Raw genomic sequence first — 19,853 nt, forward strand, 5'->3', positions numbered from 1 at the left:
TCTGTATAAAGATCGAAATATCTACACCACTATCTGTATAAACATGGAAAAATCTTCACTGCCATCTGTATAAAGTTGGAAATATCTGCACTGCGAGTTGTATAATCATGGAAATATCTACACCGCTATCTCTATAAACATGGAAATACCTACAACGCCATCTCTATAAACATGGAAATATCTACACCGCTATCTGTATAAAAATGGAAATATCTGCACCGCTATCTGTATAAACCTGGAAAGATCTGCACAGCTATCTGTATAAATATGGAAATATCTACAACGCTGTCTCTCTAAACATGGAAATGTTTACACTGCTATATGTATAAACATGGAAATATCTACATCGTTATCTCTATAAACATGAAAATATCTTCACTGACATATGTATAAACATGGAAATAACTTCAGAGTCATCTGTATAAACATGGAAATATCTACACCACCATCTGTATAAACATGGAAATATCTACACGGAAAGCTGTATAAACATGGAAATATCTAGACAGTCATCACTATAAACATGGAAATATCTAAACCGCTATCTGTATAAACATGGAAATACCCACACCGCTATCTGTATAAACATGGAAATAGCCACACCGCTATCTGTATAAACATGGAAATGTCTGCACAGCTATCTTTATTAACATGGAAATATCTGCAACTCTATCTGTGTAAACACAGAAATATCTACATGGCTATTTGTGTAAACATGGAAATATCTGCACCACTATCTGTATAAAGATGGAAATATCTACACCACTATCTGTAAAATGTGGAAATATCCACACCGCTCTCTGTATAAACCTGGAAATATCTACACCGATATCTGTATAAATAAGGAAATATCTACACCGCCATCTGTATAAACATGGAAATAACTACACCGCTATCTGTATAAATATGGAAATATCCACACCGCTATCTCTATAAACATGGAAATACCTACACCGATTTCTCTATAAACATGGAATTATCTACAATGAAATCTCTATATACATGGAAATATCTACACCGCCATCTTCAGAAACATGGATGTATCTACACCGCCATCTGTATAAACATGGAAATATCTACACCACTATCTGTATAAACATGGAAATATCTTCACTGCTATCTGTGTAAACATGGAAATATCTACACCGACATCTGTATAAAGATGGAAATATGTACACCGAAATCTGTATAAATATGGAAATACCTACACCGCTACCTCTATAGACATGTAAATATCTACACCGCTATCTGTATACACATGGAAATATCTACACTGCCATCTGTATAAAGAGGGAAATATCTACACCGCGAGCTGTATAAACATGGAAATATCTACACCGCTATCTGTATAAACATGGAAATACCAACACCGTTATCTGTATAAACATGGTATTATCTACACCGCTATCTCTATAAACATGAAAGTAGTTACACCACCATCTCTATGAGCATGGAAATATTTACACCGCTATCTCTATAGACATAGAAATAACTACACCGCCATCCCTATAAACATGCAAATATCTACTCCGCCATCTGCATAAACATAGAAATATCTACACTGACATCTGTATAAACATGGAAATATCTACACTGCCACCTGTATAAACTTGGAAATATCTACACTGACATCTGTAGAAAGATGGAAATGTCTACAAAGCGATCTGTATAAACATGGGAATTTCTACACCGCTACCTGTATAAACATGGAAATATCTACACCGCTGTCAGTATCAACATGGAAATAACCACACCGCAATCTGTATAAACATGGAAATATCTACAATGCTATCTCTGTAAACATGGAAATACCTACACAGCTATCTGTGTAAACTTGGAAATATCTACACCACTATCTGTGTAAATTTGGCAATACTTACAACGCAGTCTGAGCAAAGATGGAAATATCTACACCACTATCTCTGTAAACATGGAAATATCTACACCGCTATCTGTATAAAGATGGAAATAACTACACGGCCATCTGTATAAATATGGAAATATCTACAGCGCCATCTGTATAAACATGGAAATATCTACACTGCCATCTGTACACACATGGAAATATCTACACAGCCATCTGTATAAACATGGAAATATATTCACCGCAATCTCTATAAACATGGAAATATCTACACCACTATCTGTATAAACATGGAAATATCTACATCGCTATCTGTATAAACAGGGAAATATCTCCACCGCTATCTGTATAAACATGGAAATATCTACACCGCTATCTGTATAAACATGGAAATATCTACACCGCTACCTGTATAAACATGGAAATATATACAATGCTATCTGTGTAAACCTGGAAATATCTACACAGCTATCTGTGTAAACTTGGAAATATCTACCCAGCTATCTGTGTAAAAATGGAAATACCTACACAGCAATCTTTGCAAAAATGGAAATATCTACACCGCTATCTTCGTAAACATGGAAATATCTACACCGCTATCTGTATAAATGTGGAAATATCTATACCGCAGTCTCTATAAACATGGAAATATCTCCACCGCTATCTGTATAAACATGAAAATATCTACACCGCTATCTGAATAATCATGGACATATCTACACCGCAATCTGTATAAACATGTAAATATCTATCACGCTATGTGTGTAAACATGGAAATATCAACACCGCGGTCTGTATAAACATGTTAATATCTACACCACTATCTGTAAAAACATGTAAATATCTACACCACGATCTGTATAAACCTGGAAATGTCTACACCGCTATCTGTATAAACATGGAAATATCTTCACAGCTATCTGTGCAAACATGAAAATATCTACACCGCCATCTCTATAAACATGGAAATATCTACACTGCCATCTCTATAAAGATGGAAATATCTACACCGCGAGCTGTATAAACATGGAAATATCTACAACACTAGTTGTATAAACATGGAAATAACAACACCGCTATCTGTATAAACATGGAAATACCTACACTGCTATCTGTATAAACATGGAAATATCTACACAACTATCTCTATAAACATGGAAATATCTACACCGCTATCCGTATAAACATGGAAATATCTACATGGCTATCTCTATAAGCATGGAAATATCTACACCGCCATCTTTATAAACATGGAATTAACTACACAGTCATCTGTATAGACATGGAAATATCTACACCACTATCTGTATAAAAATGGAAATATCTACAATGCCATCTGTATAAACATGGAAATACCTTCACCGCTATCTGTATAAACATGGAAATATCTACACCGCTATTTGTATAAATATGGAAATATCTACACGGCTGTCTGTATAAACATGGAAATATCTACAGCGCTATCTGTATAAACATGGAAATATCTCCACCGCTATCTGTATAAACATGGAAATATCTCCACCGCTATCTTTATAAACATGGAAATATCTACACCGCTATCTTTATAAACATGGAAATATCTACACCGCTATCTGTGTAAACATGAAAATATGTACTCGGCTATCTGTGTGAAGATGGAAATATCTACACGGCAATCGGTGTAAATATGGAAATATCTACACCTCTATCTCTGTAAACATGGAAACATCTACACCGCTATCTGTATAAACATGGAAATATCTTCATGGCTATCTCTATAAACATAGAAATATCTACACCGCCATCTTTATAAACATGGAATTAACTACACAGTCATCTGTATAAACATGAAAATATCTACACCACTATCTGTATCAACATGGAAATATCTACAATGCCATCTGTAAAAACATGGAAATAGCATCACCGATATCTCTATAAACATGGAAATATCTACACCGCTATCTGTGTAAATATGGAAATAACTTAACCGATATCTCTATAAACATGGAAATGTCTACACCACTATGTGTATAAACATGGAAATATCTACATGGCTATCTCTATAAACATGGAAATATCTACACCGCTATCTATATAAACATGGAAATAACTACACTGTCATCTGTATAAACATGGAAATATCTACACCTCCATCTGTATGAGCCTCGAAATATCTACTCTGCCATCTGTATACACATGGAAATACCTACACCGCTATCTGTATAAACATGGAAATATCTACACCGCTATCTGTATAAATATGTAAATATCTACACCGCTATCTGTATAAACTTGTAAATATCTACACGGTGATCTCTATTAACATGGAAATATCTCCACCGCTATCTGTATAAACATGGAAATAACTCCACCACTATATGTATAAACATGGAAATATCTAAACCGCTATCTATGTAAACCTGGAAATATCCACAGCGCTATCTCTATAAACATAGAAATGCCTACACCGCTATCTGTATAAACATGGAAATGTCTACATGGCTATCTGTGTAAACATGGAAATATCTACACCGCCATCAGTATAAACATGGAAATACCTACACCGTCATCTATTTAACATGGAAATATCTACAGCATTATCTGTGTAACCATGGAAATATCTACACAGCCATCTGTATAAACATGGAAATATCAACACCTCCGTCTCCATAAACACGGAAATATCTACACTGCCATCTGTATAAAAATGGAAATAGCTACACCGCTATCTGTATAAACATGGAAATGTCTACACCGCCATCTGAATAAACATAGAAATGTCTACACTGCTATCTGTATAAATATGGAAATATCTACACCGCTGTCTCTATAAACATGGAAATATCTACACCGCTATCTGTATCCACATGGAAATATCTACACCGTTATCTCTATAAACTTGGAAATATCTCCAACGCTATCTGCATTAACTTGGAAATATCTACACCACCATCTGTATAAACACGTAAATATCTCCACCGCTATTTGTATAAACATGGAAATATCTCCAACGATATCTGCATAAACATGGAAATATCTCCACCGTTACCTGTAAAAATATGGAAATATCTACACTGCCATCTCTATAAACATGGAAATATCTACATCGCTATCTCTACAAACATGGAAATACCCACACCGCTATCTGTATAAACATGGAAATATCTACAACACTGTCTGTACAAACATGGAAATATCTACACCGCTATCTGCATAAACTTGGAAATAACTACGCCGCTATCTGTGTAAATTTGGAAATATCTTCACCGCTATCTCTATATACATGGAAATGTCTACACCACTATCTGTATAAACATGGAAATATCTACACTGCGATCTGTATAAACATTTAAATATCTACACTGCCATCTCTATAAACATGGAAATATCTACATCGCTATTTGCGTAAACATGGAAATAGCCACACCGCTGTCTGTATAAACATGGAAATATTTACACCGCCAAATGTAAAAACATGGAAATATCCACAGCGTCATCTGTATAAACATTGAAATATCTACACCTCCATCTGTATAAACATGGAAATATCTACACTGCCATCTGTATAAAGTGGAAATAGCCACACCGCTATCTGTATAAACATGGAAATATCTACACCGCTATCTGTATAAACATGGAAATATCTACAATGCTATCTGTATAAACATGGAAATATCTCCACCGCTATCTGTATAAACATGGAAATATCTACACCGCTATCTTTATAAACAAAGAAATATCTACACCGCTATCTGTATAAACATGGAAATAGCTACAACACTATCTGTGTAAACATGGAAATATCTACTCAGCTGTCTGTGTAAACATGGAAATATCTACTCAGCTGTCTGTGTAAACATGGAAATATGTACACCGCTATTTGTGTGAAGATGGAAATATCTACACCGCAATCTGTGCAAATATGGAAATATCTACACGTCTATCTCTGTAAACATGGAAATATCTACACCGCTATCTGTATGAACATGTAAATATCTACACTGCTATCTGTATAAACATGGAAATATCTACACCACGGTCTGTATAAACATGGATATATCTACACCGCTATCTGTATAAATTTGGAAATATCTACACCTCTATCTGTATAAACATGGAAATATCTACATCACTAGCTGTATAAACATGGAAATAGCCACACCGCTATCTGTATAAACATGGAAATATCTACTCCGCCATCAATAAAAAAATGGAAATATCTACCCAGTCATCTGTATTAACATGGAAATAACTTCACCTCCATCTGTATAAACATGGAAATATCTACACTGCCATCCTTATACACATGGAAATATCTACACCGCTATCTGCATAAACATGGAAATATCTACACTGCTATCTGTATAAACTTGGAAATATCTACACGGCCATGTCTATAAACATGGAAATATCTCAACCGCTATCTGTATAAACATGGAAATATCTCCACCGCTATCTGTATAAACATGGAAATGTCTGCCACACTCTCTGTGTAAACATGGAAGTATCTACACAGCTGTCTGTGTAAACATGGAAATATGTACACCGCTATCTGTGTGAAGATGATATTATCTACACGGCAATCTGTGCAAATATGGAAATATCTACACCTCTATCTCTGTGAACATGGAAATATCTACACCGCTATCTGAATAAACATGGAAATATCTAAATAGCTATCTCTGTAAACATGGAAATATCTACACCGCCATCTGTATAAACTTGGAATTAGCTACATAGTCATCTGTATAAACATGGAAATATCTACACCACTATCCCTATAAAATTGGAAATATCTACAATGCCATCTGTATAAACCTGGAAATAACTTCACCGCTATCTCTATAAACATGGAAACACCCACACCGCTATCTGTATAAACATGGAAACATCTCCGCCGCTATCTGAAAAAACATGGAAATAACTACACCAATCTCTGTATAAACATGGAAATATCTACACCGCTATCTGTATAAAAATGGAAATATCTACACCGATATCTGTATAAACTTGAAATATTTACACCGCTATCTGTATAAATATGGAAATATCTTCACCACTATCTCTATAAACATGGAAATGTCTACACCACTATCTGTATAAACACGGAAACATCTACATGGCTATCTCTATTAACATGGAAACATCTACACGTCCATCTGTATAAACATGGAAATACCTACACTGTCGTCTGTATAAACATGGAAATATCCGCACCACTATCTGTATAAACATGGGAATATCTACACTGCCATTTGTATAAACATGTAAATATATACACAGCCATATCTACAAACATGGAAATATCTACATCGCTATCTGTATAAACATGGAAATAGCCACACCGCTATGTGAATAAATATGGAAATATATACACAGCTATCTCTATAAACATGGAAATGTCTACACCGCTATCTGTATAAACATGGAAATATCTACTTTTCTATCTCTATAAACATGTAAATATCTACACCGCCATCGGTATAAACATGGAAATTCCTACACAGTCATCTGTATAAACATGGAAATATCTACAAAGTCATCTGTATAAACATTTAAATGTCTACACTGCCATCTCTATAAACATGGAAATAACAACACAGCCATCTCTATAAACATGGAAATATATACATCACTATCTACATAAACATGGAAATAGCCAAACCCCTATCTGTATAAACATGGAAATGACTACACGGCCAACTGTAAAAACATGGAAATATCTGCACAGTCATCTGTATAAACATGGAAATATCTACACCGCTGACTCAATAAACATGGAAATACCTACACCGCTATGTGTATAAACATGTTAATATCTACACTGCTATCTGCATAAACATGGAAATATCTACAGCGCAATCTGTATAAACTTGGAAATGTCAACACCGCCATCTCTATAAACATGGAAATATCTCCACCGCTATCTCTATAAACATGGAAGTATCTCCACCACTATCTGTATAAACATGGAAATAACTACACCGCTATCTGTATAACCATGGAAATATCTACAGCGCTATCTCTATAAACATGGAAATGTCTACACCGCTATCTTTATAAACATGGAAATATCTACACCGCCATCTGTATAAACATGGAAATACCTACACAGTCATCTGTATAAACATGGAAATATCTACACCATTATCTGTATAAACATGGAAATATCTACACTGCCATCTGTATAAACATGGAAATACCTACACAGACATCTGTAAAAACATAGAAATACCTACAACGCTATCTGTAAAAACATGGACATATCTACACAGTCATGTGTAAACATGGAAATACCTACACCTACATCTGTAGAAACATGGAAATAACTACACTGCCATCTGTATACACATGGAAATATCTACACAGCCATCTGTATAAACATGGAAAAACCTACACCGAAATCTGCATAAACATGGAAATATCTACACCGCTATCTGTATAAACTTGGAAATATCTACACCGCTATCTGTATAAACTTGGAAATATCTACACCGCCATCTCTATAAACATGGAAATATTTCCAACACTATCTTTATAAACATGGAAATATCTCCACCACCATCTGTATAAATATGGAAATATCTACACCGCTATCTGTATAAATATGGAAATATCTACACTGCTATCTCTATAAACATGGAAATGTCTACACCGCTATCTGTATAAACATGGAAATATCTCCATGGCTATCTCTATACACATGGAATTATCTACAACACCATCTGTAAAAACGTGGAAATAACTACACAGTCATCTGTATAAACATGGAAATATCTACACCTCCATCTGTATAAACATGGAAATATCTACACTGCCATCTGTATACACATGGAAATATCTACACAGCCATCTTCATAAACAATGTAATATCTACCCCGCTATCTCTATAAACATGGAAATACCAACACCGCTCTCTGTATAAACAGGGAAATATCTACACCGCTATCTGAATAAACATGGAAATATCTCCACCGCTATCTGTATAAACATGGAAATGTCCACACTGCTATCTGTGTAAACATGGAAATATCTACACCGCTATCTGTATAAACATGGAAATAACTACACCGCCATCTCTATAAACATGGAAATGTCTACACCGCTATCTGTATAAACATGGAAATATCTACATGGCTATCTCTATAAACATGGAAATATCTACACCGCCATCTGTATAAACATGGAAATACCTACAGAGTCATCTGTAGAAACATGGAAATAACTACAACACTATCTGTATAAACATGGAAATATCTACACTGCCATCTGTATAAACATGGAAATATCTACACTGCCATCTCTATAAACATGGAAATATCTACATCGCTATTTGCATAAACATGGAAATAGCCACACCGCTGTCTGTATAAACGTGGAAATATCTACACCGCCAACTGTAAAAACATGGAAATATCTACAGAGTCATCTGTAAATTCATGGAAATATCTACACCTCCATCTGTATAAACATGGAAATATCTACACTGCCATCTGTAGAAAGTGGAAATAGCCACACCGCTATCTGTATAAACATGGAGATATCTACACCGCTATCTTTATAAACATGGAAATATCTACACCGCTATCTGTATAAACTTGGAAATAGCCACAACACTATCTGTGTAAACATGGAAATATCTGCACGTCGATCTCTGTAAACATGGAAATATCTACACCGCTATCTGTATAAACATGTAAATATCTACACCGCTATCTGTATACACATGGAAATATCTACACCATGGTCTTTATAAACATGGATATATCTACACCGCTATCTGTATAAACATGGAAATATCTACACCGCTATCTGTATAAACATGGAAATATCTACATCACTATCTGTATAAACATGGAAATAGCCACACCGCTATGTGTATACACATGGAAATATCTACTCCACCATCTGTAAAGACATGGAAATATCTAAACAGTCGTCTGTATAAACATGGAAATATCTTCACCTCCATCTGTGTAAACATGGAAATATCTACACTGCCATCCTTATACACATGGAAATATCTAGACAGCCATCTGTATAAACATGGAAATATTTTCACGGCTATCTCTATAAACATGGAAACACCAAACCGCCATCTCTATAAACATGGAAATAACTCAATCGCTATCTGTATAAACATGTAAATATCTCCACCGCTATCTGTATAAACATGGAAATGTCAACAACACTATCTGTGCAAACATGAATATATCTACACAGCTGTCAGTGTAAACATGGAAATATGTACACCGCTATGTTGTGAAGATGATAATATGTATACGGCAATCTTTGCAAATATGGAAATAACTACACCTCTATCTCTGTGAACATGGAAATATCTACACCGCTATCTGCATAAACATGGAAATAGCTACATGGCTATCTCTATAAACATGGAAATATCTACACCGCCATCTGTATAAACGTGGAATTAACTACACAGTCAACTGTATAAACATGGAAATATCTTCACCACTATCGCGATAAAATTGGAAATATCTACAATGCCATCTGTATAAACATGTAAATATATACACAGCCATCTCTATAAACATGGAAATATCTACATCGCTATCTGTATAAACATGGAAATAGCCACACCGCAGTGTGAATAAATATGGAAATATCTTCACCGCTATCTCTATAAACATGGAAATGTCTACACCGCTATCTGTATAAACATGGAAATATCTACTTAGCTATCTCTATAAACATGTAAATATCTACACCGCCATCGGTATAAACATGGAAATAACTACACAGTCATCTGTATAAACACAGAAACATCTACAAAGTCATCTGTATAAACATTGAAATGTCTACACTGCCATCTCTATCAACATGGAAATATCTACACAGCCATCTCTATAAACATGGATATATCAACATCACTATCTGCATAAACATGGAAATAGCCACAACCCTATCTGTATAAACATGGAAATGTCTACACGGCCATCTGTAAAAACATGGAAACGTCTACACAGTCATCTGTATAAACATGGAAATATCTACAAGTCCATCTGTATAAACATGGAAATATCTACACCGCTATCTTTATAAACATGGAAATATCTAAACCGCTATCTCTATAAACATGGAAATACCTACACCGCTATCTGTATAAACTTGTTAATATCTACACCGCTATCTGTATTAACATTGAAATATCTACACCGCTTTGTGTATAAACTTGGAAATGTCTACATCGCCATCTCTATAAACATGGAAATATCTCCACCGCTATCTCTATAAACATGGAAATATCTCCACCACTATCTCTATAAACATGGAAATAACTACACCGCTGTCTGTATAAACCTGGAAATATCTACACCGCTCTCTCTATAAACATGGAAATGTCTACACCGCTATCTGTATAAACATGGAAATATCTACACCGCCATCTGTATAAACGTGGAAATACCTACACAGTCATCTGTATCAACATGGAAATATATACGCCACTATCTGTATAAACATGGAAATATCTACAATGCTATCTCTGTAAACATGGAAATATCTACACAGCTATCTGTGTAAACTTGGATATATCTACACCGCTATCTCTGTAAGTTTGGCAATACCTACACTGCAATCATTGCAAAGATAGAAATAGCTACACCGCTATCTCTGTAAACATGGAAATATCTACACCGATATCTGTATAAACATGGAAATAACTACACTGCCATCTGTATAAACATGGAAATGCCTACACCACTTTCTCTATAAACATGAAAATATCTACACTGCTATCTCTATATACATAGAAATATCTACAACTCCATCTCTATAAACATGAAAATATCTACACCGCCATCTTCAGAAACAGTGATGTATCTACACCGCCATCTGTATAAACATGGAAATATCTACACCACTATCTGTATAAATATGGAAATATCTTCACTGCCATCTGTATAAACATGGCAATATCTACACTGCCATCTGTATAAAGATGGAAATATCTACACCGCAATCTGTATATATATGGAAATATCTACACCACTATCTGTATAAACAAGGAAATACCTACACCGCCATCTGTATAAATATGGAAATACCTACACCGCTATCTGTAGAAATATGGAAATATCTACACCGCTATCTCTATAAACATGGAATTACCAACACCGCTTTCTCTATAAACGTGGAAATATCTACATCGCAATCTCTATAAACATGGAATTATCTACACCGCCATCTCTATAAACATGAAAATATCTACACCACCATTTCAGAAACATGGCTGTATCTTCACCGCCATCTGTATAAAGATCGAAATATCTACACCACTATCTGTATAAACATGGAAAAATCTTCACTGCCATCTGTATAAAGTTGGAAATATCTGCACTGCGAGTTGTATAATCATGGAAATATCTACACCGCTATCTCTATAAACATGGAAATACCTACAACGCCATCTCTATAAACATGGAAATATCTACACCGCGGTCTGTATAAACATGTTAATATCTACACCACTATCTGTATAAACATGTAAATATCTACACCACGATCTGTATAAACCTGGAAATATCTACACCGCTATCTGTATAAACATGGAAATATCTTCACAGCTATCTGTGCAAACATGAAAATATCTACACCGCCATCTCTATAAACATGGAAATATCTACACTGCCATCTCTATAAAGATGGAAATATCTACACCGCGAGCTGTATAAACATGGAAATATCTACAACGCTAGTTGTATAAACATGGAAATAACAACACCGCTATCTGTATAAACATGGAAATACCTACACTGCTATCTGTATAAACATGGAAATATCTACACAACTATCTCTATAAACATGGAAATACCTACACTGCCATCTCTATACACATAGAAATATCTACACCGCTATCTCTATAAACATGGAAATATCTACAACGCCATCTGCATGAACATGGAAATATCTACTCCGCTATGTGTATAAACATGGAAATATCTACACTGTCATATGTATAAACATGGATATATCTAAACTGCCATCTGTGGAAAGATGGAAATATCTACACCACGATCTGTATAAATATGAAAATATCTACACCGCTATCTGTGTAAAGATGGAAATATCTACACCGCAATCTGTGCAAAGATGGAAATATCTACACCGCTATCTCTGTAAACATGGAAATATCTTCACCACTATCTGTATAAACATGGAAATCTCTATATCGCTATCTGTATAAACATGGATATATCTACACCGCTTTCTGTATAAATATTAAAATATCTACACCGCCATTTGTGTAAACATACAAATATCTAGAGAGTCATCTGTATACACACGGAAATATCTACACAGCCATCTGAATAAACATGGATGTATCTACAAAACTATCTGTATAAACAAGGAAATACCTACAGCGCTAACTCTATAAACATTGAAATATCAACAGCACAATCTCTACAAACATGGAAATATCTACACCGCCATTTATATAAACATGAAAATATCTACACCGACATCTCCATAAACATGGAACTATCTACACCGCCATCTCTATAAACATGGAAATATCTACACCGCTATCTGTATAAAGAGGGAAATATCTACACCGCTATCTCTATAAACATGGAAATATCTACACAGCCATCTGTATAAACATGGAAATATCTACACTGCTATCTCTATAAAAATGGAAATATCTACACCGTTATCTGTAAAAACATGGAAATAGCTACATCGCTATCTGTATAAACCTGGAAATATCTCCACCACTATCTGTAGAAACATGGAAATATCTTCAACGCTATCTGTGTAAACATGGAAATATCTACACAGCTATATGTGTAAACTTGGAAATATCTACACAGGTATCTGTGTAAAAATGGAAATATCTACACGGAAATCTGTGCAAAGAGGGAAGTATCTACACCGCTTTCTCTGAAAACTTGGAAATATCTACAACGCTATCTGTATAAACATGGAAATATCTACACCGCTATCTGAATAAACAAGGAAATATCTACACCGCCATCTGTAGATACATGGAAATATCTACAACGCCATCTGTATAAACATGGAAATAACTACATCGCTACCGGTAGAAATATGGAAATATCTACACCGCTATCTCTATAAACATGGAAATACCAACACCGGTTTCTCCATAAACATGAAAATATCTACACCGCCATCTTCAGAAACATGGCTGTATCTACATTGCCATCTGTATAAACATGGAAATATCTACACCACTATCTGTATAAACATGGAAAAATCTTCACTGCCATCTGTATAAAGATGGAAATATCTCCACTGCGAGTTGTATAAACATGGAAATATCTACACCGCTATCTCTACAAACATGGAAATACCTACAACGCCATCTCTATAAACATGGAAATATCTAAACCGCTATCTGTATAAACATGGAAATATCTACACCGCTATCTGTATAAACCGGGAAAGATCTACACCGCTATCTGTATAAATATGGAAATATCTACAAAGCTATCTCTCTAAACATGGAAATGTCTACACCGCTATCTGTATAAACATGGAAATATCTACATCGTTATCTCTATAAACATGAAAATATCTACACTGTCTTCTGTATAAACATGGAAATATTTTCACAGTCATCTGTATAAACTTGGAAATATCTACAATACCATCTGTATAAACATGGAAATATCTACACGGAAAGCTGTATGAACATGGAAATATCTAGACAGTCATCTATATAATCATGGAAATATCTATACCGCTATCTGTATAAACATGGAAATACCCACACCGCTATCTGTATAAACATGGAAATAGCCACACCGTTATCTGTATAAACATGGAAATATCTGCACCGTTATCTTCATAAACATGGAAATATCTTCAACTCTATCTGTGTAAACATAGAAATATCTACACGGCTGTTTGTGTAAACATGGAAATATCTGCACCACTCTCAGTATAAAGATGGATATATCTACACCACTATCTGTAATACGTGGAAATATCTACACCGCTCTCTGTATAAACCTGGAAATATCTACAACGATATCTGTATAAACAAGGAAATATCTACACCGCCATCTCTATAAACATGGAAATACCTGCACCGCTATCTGTATAAATATGGAAATATCCACACCGCTATCTCTATAAACATGGAAATACCTACACCGATTTCTCTATAAACATGGAAATATCTACACTGCAATCTCTATATACATGGAAATATCTACACCGCCATCTCTATAAACATGAAAATATCTACACCGCCATCTTCAGAAACATGGATGTATCTACACCGCCATCTGTGTAAACATGGAAATATTTAAACCACTATCTGTATAAACATGGAAATATCTTCACTGCCATCTGTATAAACATGGAAATATCTACACCGCCATCTGTATACAGATGGAAATATCTACACCGCAATCTGTATAAATATGGAAATACCTACACCGCTACCTCTATAGACATGTAAATATCTACACCGCTATCTGTATAAACATGGAAATATCTACACTGCCATCTGTATAAAGATGGAAATATCTACACCGCGAGCTGTAAACATGGTAATATTTACACCGCAATCTGTATAAACATGGAAATATCTACAATGCTATCTCAGTAAACATGGAAATATCTACACAGCTATCTGTGTAAACTTGGAAATATCTACAACGCAATCTGTGTAAATTTGGCGATATTTACACCGCAATCTGTGCAAAGATGGAAATATCTACACCGCTATCTCGGTAAACATGGAAATATCTACACCGCTATCTGTATAAACATGGAAATATCTACACTGCCATCTGTATAAACATGGAAATATCTACAGCGCCATCTGTATAAACATGGAAATATCTACACTGCCATCTGTACACACATGGAAATATCTTCACATCCATCTGTATAAACATGGAAATATCTACACCGCTATATCTATAAACATGGAAATATCTACATCGCTATCTGTATAAACAGGGAAATATCTCCACCGCTATCTGTATAAACATGGAAATATCTACACCGCTATCTGTATAAACATGGATATATCTACACTGCTATCTGTATAAACATGGAAATATATACAGTGCTATCTGTGTAAACTTGGAAGTATCTACTCAGCTATCTGCGCAAAGCTGGAAATATCTACACCGCTATCTCTGTAAACATGGAAATATCTACACCGCTATCTGTATAAACATGGAAGTATCTATACCGCAGTCTTTATAAACATGGAAATATGTCCACCGCTATCTGTATAAACATGAAAATATCTACACCGCTATCTGTATAATCATGCACATATCTACACCGCAATCTGTATAAACATGGAAATATCTACCATGCTATGTGTGTAAACATGGAAATATCTACACAGCTAACTGTGTAAACTTGGAAATGTCTACACAGCTATCTGCATAAACGTGGAAATATCTACACGGCAATCTGTGCAAAGATGGAAATATCTACACCGCTATCTCTGTAAACATGGAAATATCTACACTGCTACCTGTATAAACATGGAAATATCTACACCGCTGTCTGTTTAAACAAGGAAATATCTACACCGCCATCTGTACAAACATGGAAATATCTTCACCGCAATCTGTATAAACATGGAAATACCTACAACGCAATCTGTATAAACATGGAAATATCTACAATGCTATCTCTGTAAACATGGAAATATCTACACAGCTCTCTGTGTAAACTTGGAAATATCTACACCGCTATCTCTGTAAGTTTGGCAATACCTACACCTCAATCTTTGCAAAGATAGAAATAGCTACACCGCTATCCCTGTAAACATGGAAATATCTACACCGATATCTGTATAAACATGGAAATAACTACACTGCCATCTGTATAAACATGGAAATACCTACACCACTTTCTCTATAAACATGAAAATATCTACACTGCTATTTCTATATACATAGAAATATCTACAACTCCATCTCTATAAACAAGAAAATATCTACACCGCCATCTTCAGAAACATGAATGTATCTACACCACCATCTGTATAAACATGGAAATATCTACACCACTATTTGTATAAATATGGAAATATCTTTACTGCCATCTGTATAAACATAGCAATATCTACACCGCCATCTGTATAAAGATGGAAATATCTACACCGCAATCTGTATATATATGGAAATATCTACACCACTATCTGTATAAACAAGGAAATATCTACACCACCATCTGTATAAAGATGGAAAAACCTACACCGCTATCTGTAGAAATATGGAAATATCTACACCGCTATCTCTATAAACATGGAATTACCAACACCGCTTTCTCTATAAACGTGGAAATATCTACATCGCAATCTCTATAAACATGGAATTATCTACACCGCCATCTCTATAAACATGAAAATATCTACACCACCATTTCAGAAACATGGCTGTATCTTCACCGCCATCTGTATAAAGATCGAAATATCTACACCACTATCTGTATAAACATGGAAAAATCTTCACTGCCATCTGTATAAAGTTGGAAATATCTGCACTGCGAGTTGTATAATCATGGAAATATCTACACCGCTATCTCTATAAACATGGAAATACCTACAACGCCATCTCTATAAACATGGAAATATCTACACCGCGGTCTGTATAAACATGTTAATATCTACACCACTATCTGTATAAACATGTAAATATCTACACCACGATCTGTATAAACCTGGAAATATCTACACCGCTATCTGTATAAACATGGAAATATCTTCACAGCTATCTGTGCAAACATGAAAATATCTACACCGCCATCTCTATAAACATGGAAATATCTACACTGCCATCTCTATAAAGATGGAAATATCTACACCGCGAGCTGTATAAACATGGAAATATCTACAACGCTAGTTGTATAAACATGGAAATAACAACACCGCTATCTGTATAAACATGGAAATACCTACACTGCTATCTGTATAAACATGGAAATATCTACACAACTATCTCTATAAACATGGAAATACCTACACTGCCATCTCTATACACATAGAAATATCTACACCGCTATCTCTATAAACATGGAAATATCTACAACGCCATCTGCATGAACATGGAAATATCTACTCCGCTATGTGTATAAACATGGAAATATCTACACTGTCATATGTATAAACATGGATATATCTAAACTGCCATCTGTGGAAAGATGGAAATATCTACACCACGATCTGTATAAATATGAAAATATCTACACCGCTATCTGTGTAAAGATGGAAATATCTACACCGCAATCTGTGCAAAGATGGAAATATCTACACCGCTATCTCTGTAAACATGGAAATATCTTCACCACTATCTGTATAAACATGGAAATCTCTATATCGCTATCTGTATAAACATGGATATATCTACACCGCTTTCTGTATAAATATTAAAATATCTACACCGCCATTTGTGTAAACATACAAATATCTACAGAGTCATCTGTATACACACGGAAATATCTACACAGCCATCTGAATAAACATGGATGTATCTACAAAACTATCTGTATAAACAAGGAAATACCTACAGCGCTAACTCTATAAACATTGAAATATCAACAGCACAATCTCTACAAACATGGAAATATCTACACCGCCATTTATATAAACATGAAAATATCTACACCGACATCTCCATAAACATGGAACTATCTACACCGCCATCTCTATAAACATGGAAATATCTACACCGCTATCTGTATAAAGAGGGAAATATCTACACCGCTATCTCTATAAACATGGAAATATCTACACAGCCATCTGTATAAACATGGAAATATCTACACTGCTATCTCTATAAAAATGGAAATATCTACACCGTTATCTGTAAAAACATGGAAATAGCTACATCGCTATCTGTATAAACCTGGAAATATCTCCACCACTATCTGTAGAAACATGGAAATATCTTCAACGCTATCTGTGTAAACATGGAAATATCTACACAGCTATATGTGTAAACTTGGAAATATCTACACAGGTATCTGTGTAAAAATGGAAATATCTACACGGAAATCTGTGCAAAGAGGGAAGTATCTACACCGCTTTCTCTGAAAACTTGGAAATATCTACAACGCTATCTGTATAAACATGGAAATATCTACACCGCTATCTGAATAAACAAGGAAATATCTACACCGCCATCTGTAGATACATGGAAATATCTACAACGCCATCTGTATAAACATGGAAATAACTACATCGCTACCGGTAGAAATATGGAAATATCTACACCGCTATCTCTATAAACATGGAAATACCAACACCGGTTTCTCCATAAACATGAAAATATCTACACCGCCATCTTCAGAAACATGGCTGTATCTACATTGCCATCTGTATAAACATGGAAATATCTACACCACTATCTGTATAAACATGGAAAAATCTTCACTGCCATCTGTATAAAGATGGAAATATCTCCACTGCGAGTTGTATAAACATGGAAATATCTACACCGCTATCTCTACAAACATGGAAATACCTACAACGCCATCTCTATAAACATGGAAATATCTAAACCGCTATCTGTATAAACATGGAAATATCTACACCGCTATCTGTATAAACCGGGAAAGATCTACACCGCTATCTGTATAAATATGGAAATATCTACAAAGCTATCTCTCTAAACATGGAAATGTCTACACCGCTATCTGTATAAACATGGAAATATCTACATCGTTATCTCTATAAACATGAAAATATCTACACTGTCTTCTGTATAAACATGGAAATATTTTCACAGTCATCTGTATAAACTTGGAAATATCTACAATACCATCTGTATAAACATGGAAATATCTACACGGAAAGCTGTATGAACATGGAAATATCTAGACAGTCATCTATATAATCATGGAAATATCTATACCGCTATCTGTATAAACATGGAAATACCCACACCGCTATCTGTATAAACATGGAAATAGCCACACCGTTATCTGTATAAACATGGAAATATCTGCACCGTTATCTTCATAAACATGGAAATATCTTCAA

Source organism: Pan paniscus, chromosome 6, assembly GCF_029289425.2.
Source record: "Pan paniscus chromosome 6, NHGRI_mPanPan1-v2.0_pri, whole genome shotgun sequence".
NCBI lineage: Eukaryota > Metazoa > Chordata > Mammalia > Primates > Hominidae > Pan > Pan paniscus.